The sequence below is a fragment of the Mauremys reevesii genome, linkage group 3 (assembly GCF_016161935.1).
Source record: "Mauremys reevesii isolate NIE-2019 linkage group 3, ASM1616193v1, whole genome shotgun sequence".
NCBI classification, from domain to species: Eukaryota; Metazoa; Chordata; order Testudines; family Geoemydidae; genus Mauremys; species Mauremys reevesii.
The window spans coordinates 20904318-20909364 of NC_052625.1; the positions used below are offsets into that span (position 1 = coordinate 20904318).

At 43.5% G+C, this 5047-nt stretch overlaps 1 pseudogene; it reads right to left on the minus strand.

Moving 5' to 3' along the window:
- Window positions 1–433: 433 nt before the first annotated feature.
- LOC120400478 lies at window positions 434–1443 on the minus strand (annotated as a pseudogene).
- Window positions 1444–5047: the final 3604 nt, after the last annotated feature.

Here is a 5047-nt window from a genome sequence, read left to right on the forward strand (position 1 = left end):
GCAAGCCATCATTTAATAACTGACATGGCCTTTTTATGCACATAAGGCCTCTATTCAGGAACACATCTCTCTTCAAAGCAGCACTTAAATACATGTTTAACTTTAAACATGTGCTTAAGCCCCACTGAAGTCAAAGGGAGAGATACTTAAACATGTGCTTAAGGACTTTCTGAATCAGAGCCAATGGGCAGGTCTACGCTACGGGGACAGGGCGATCTAAGCTACACAATTTGAGTTACGTTAGTTGCATAACTCAAGTTGATATAGCTTTGATATACTTACCACGGGGTTCACATTGCACTGGGTCAACAGAAGAAACTCTCCCGTAGACTCCCCTTACTTATCTCGTTCTGGTGGAGTCAATGCCAGAGTGATAGTCTGTTGATCCAGTGGGTCTTCACTAGACCTGCTAAATTGTCCCCCGGTGGATTTATCACTGCAGCATTGATCCACCCCGTAGTGGAGACAAATCCCATGTGTGCAGAGAAGCCACTGAAGGATTTGGTTGTCCTATTCTGACACCCTTTGGGGAAAAATGGGCCCTCAATTTTGTCTCTATTGCTCTCCTCAGGGCATCCTTCACATCCTTGTTCCTCAAGCTGTAGATGAGGGGGTTCAGCATGGGGATCACCACAGTGTAGAACACGGAGGCCATTTTGTCTGTGTCCAACGAGTAGCTGGCACTGGGTCGGAAATACAGGAAGAGAATTGTCCCGTGGAACATGGAGACGGCTGTCAGGTGGGAGGTGCAGGTGTAGAAGGCTTTGCGCCTGCCCTCGGTGGAGCGGATCCGCAGCACAGTCACAATAATTTAGATGTATGAGATGAGGATGGTCACAATGCTGATCACCTCAATCAGACTGCCAAAGAGGAAAACAAGCAGCTGATTGATAGAGGTGCCAGAAGAGGAGAGCTTTAGAAGTGGGTTGATATCACAGAAAAAATGATTCAGGATATTGGAGTCGCAATAGGATAATCTTAACAAACCGCTCGTGTGTATCACGGAGTTCAGGAAGGCCCATAGATATGAACCAGCCACCAGCTGCAGGCAGTGCTTTGGCGACAGATGGCTACATAACGGTCATATGCCATTACTGCCAGCAGAAGGCATTCAGAGATGACAAACAATATGAAGCTAAAATATTGGATGATGCACGTTGTATAGGAAATAGCTTTCTTCTCTGCTAAGAAGCTCATCAGCATCTTGGGAGTGATGACTGTGGAGTAACAGGCATCCACGAGAGACAAATTCTTGAGAAAGAAGTACATGGGGGTGTGAAGACGGGGGTCGATCCTGATTAAAACCATCATCCCCAGATTCCACACCAGGGTGATAACATAGATCACTAGAAACACCACAAAGAGGGGGACCTGCAGCTCTGGACGATCTGTCACACCTGTGAGAATGAACTCGGTCACTGCCGTACAATTTCCTCCAGCCATTCATTCAGCCTGGAGCGCTAGCTGCGGGAACAACCATAAAGGAAGGCCTTAGTTCTTATGCAAACGGTGTATGCTAATATAAAGAACTGTGGTCATATGCGTAAAGACCCTTTGAGTTGTGGAATGGAACCAGGGGTGGCTCCAGGCCCCAAAACGCCAAGCGCGTGCTTGGGGCGGCAAGCCACAGGGGGCGCTCTGCCGGCCGCCGCAGAGGGTCCGCTGGTCCCCCGGCTTCGGTGGACATCCCGCAGGCGTGCCTGCGGAGGGTCCGCTGCCTGCGGGAGGTCCGCTGAAGCCACGGGACCAGCGGACCCTCCGCAGGCAAGCCGCCGAAGGTAGCCTGCCTGGCGTGCTTGGGGCGGCAAAATGCCTAGAGCCGCTCCTGAATGGAACCTGGAACAACTGATGGGAAAACCCAGAACTCTTTCACTTCTTCTAAGGGAGAAAAAAATCCTTTATCTCTAGGAAAGTGCATTACCCTGCCAGTTAGTCTGATTTACACATTTTGACCCTGATTCTGCTGATATTTTAATTTCATTTATTAGTGTAGCCCCACAGACTCAGTGGAATGCCTCGCATGAATAACATTAAGGAATATATTCAATTTTGTGGGACTGGTACCTTAGACAATAGTAGAATCCGTGGATCTCCATTACACCTGGGAACAATAACATGGTTAGGAGGAACGCATAGTTTGCATCGCACTCTCTGGTTATTGGTTGACATACTTTCATTGAGAAAATATTTCAAAAATGGAGCTTCCAAATTTATCCCTTCTGGACACTGCAGCCATGCTGACTAAATCCTGTAGCTTCTTGTTCTTCGGCTGCTGAAAAATTACCACACGTGCACGTCTAATGATCAGACTAAAAGCGTGTAGCCAGGGGTGAATATTTCTGAGAAAATTAACAACAGTGAACATATTTTTAGAAACATATTCATAATAAGAAAAAATATTCTATGTATAGATTGATCTTTTAACCTGTCTTTATAGGGATAAGAAACTAACTGCCTGTAAACCTGTTTCATCGTATGTCAATATCCTCAATGCACCTCTTTCCTCACCCCATGTCACAATAGCGATTGCCAAATCATACAATTGTTAATTGTACTTAGCTCATGTCGCACATTCCAGTTTGTGAAATTATGGGGATGGCTTGGTTCTCATTCCTAACACCCTGGCAAGATGAAAGGTAGTGAACGTCCGGTGTGATCATGAGGTATGTATGTGTAGTATGTTTTTTGTGGCCAAAGATCAAGAAAAAGTATGTATGTGTGTGTGTGTCTGTGTGTACATATTCATACACATGACATACATACAGAGATGTGTCATTTATTTCTTTACCCACTCTTTGATTTTGTCCACTTAGCATGTCAGTCAGTCAGCATTCAGACAAATATTACAAATAAAATGATTAGGCAACTTCAAAGGCAGCTTGCTTAATGTGCAGTTCTATACAAGGTACCAAGGAAGAAAGATCTGACTTCTTTCATCAAATGCATCCAAGCAAACAAAAATAGGTCATTTAGGCTTGATCCTCAGGTATTTATGTGTGGTATGTTTTTTGTACAAAGATCAAGAAAAAGAGTGTGTGTGTGTGTGTGTGTGTGTGTGTACATATTCATACACATGCCATATGTACACACACATGTCATTTATTTCTTTACCCACTCTTTGGTGTTGGCCAAATAGCATGTCAGTCAGTCGGTATTCAGACAAATATTACAAATAATTGGGCTGTAGTCCACAAAACCTTATGCCACTAGTACTCCTGTTCTTTTTGCAGATAGAGACTAACACAGCTGCTACTGTGAAACAAATAAAATGATTATTCAACTTCAAAGGCAGCTTGCTTAACATGCAGTTCTACAGAAGATAGAAAGGAAGAAGGACTTGACTTATTTCATCAAACGCATCCAAGCAAAGAACAATAGGTCATTCAGGGCTTGATCCTGCATGGAGCTGAGCATTCTTCCCTCAGTCCAGCAGAACATTTAAGCAGGTGCATAACTTTTCATAGAATCATAGAAATGTAGGACCTGAAGAGGTCATCTAGTCCATCCCCCAGCGCTTCTAAACCTTTCATCATTTTTATTGCTCTCCTCTGGGCTGTCTCCAATCTAGCTCCATCTTTCCTGAAGTGGAGCACCCAGAATTTTAAGCATGTTGATTTCAATGGGGCTGCTTACGTTCTTCAAGTTGCTTAAAGTTAAGCATGTGCTTATATGTTTCTTTGGATTGGGGCTAAGGTGCTCAGTACCTTGGTGGTCTGAGCTCTTCTTCTGGATGAGCTGAGAAGTTGGGAAATGTCTGTAGATCCTAGGAGTGCTGTTAAGAAGAAACTGGAGGGACTTCAACAAATCTCTAACTATTAGAAATCAGGGTGAGATGGGGGAAGGGCTGATTATTCCACACCTGCCTATTGAAGGTTATTAAACCTTCTTTTGCACCATCTGCTACTAGCCACTATGAGAGACAAGACACTAGATGGAGCTCAGGTCTGATCGAATCTGGCAATTTCTGTGTGTTTATTCAGTGTTTCATAAAAAGACCGGTGAATCCAAATGCTTCTGCAGACCAAATTCCTTCTAAAGAAAGAATCTGAATCAGAGCTCAGCTAGTTACAGTATAGCAAATTTCTGCTATTTCCTACCCCCACTTTTAAAGGAGGTGCAGGCTTGATGACCATAAACACATTTTTAATGCTAAAAGAGCTCTCCTGCCTGTTCACAGATCTCAGATCCTAAAAAAATCTATCTATCTATCCCTGCACACCCTTCTCATCTATCTATCTATCTATCTATCTATCTATCTATCTATCTATCTATCTATCTATCTGCAAGCGAAAAGTGCTCTCAAAAGAGGCTGTAGAATTCCCCTCTCTATAATTCAAGGAAAGATGGAGTTAAAAACATCAGAGAAAAGACTAATGTAAACACATTCTACATAATGCTCAGTAGAGCATCTGAGCTGACCATATCAATGAAAGCCCATCCGATTCACAGAAATGATTTATTTTCATTGGACTGAGCCTTTGTAGACATTATCTCTGCTCGGCAAAGGAGTGATGTTCTACAAAGTGTTAATGAATATGCATTCCAACCTGCCGCGCTCCGCACAACCAAACCTCCACATGGCACTCAGAGAAAGAGCTGAGCCTTACACTGTGCCTTGAAAACTCAGAGTTTGGACGTGTGTACCCAGGGGAATGACCTTCAGGTTTAGAAGACTCCTCTGTGAGAATGCTCAACCATCAATCCTCACATATTTAATCTTGGCCCCATTGAAGTCTATGGCAAAATTACCATTAGTTTCAGTGGCCCAGGATTTCCTCTTAGGTGAAATATCTGCTGCAATTTAGTGGACTGCTGCATTTGGCAGTAGCTGTGCTTGGGCTGAGTTTCTCATGGTGGAGGTCCACTCCAAAAGGTATGGACTATTAGAGACAATTCATGTGAAAGATTCAGAACAATCTCTTTTCGGTTCCCACATGGCTGCATTATAGATTCAAATAATCAACAAGTTGACTTCTACAAATTTCTGCCTTGGGTAAGATGACCTGAAAAGTGCTATTACCTGCTGTAACTAACAAAAGGAGATTTC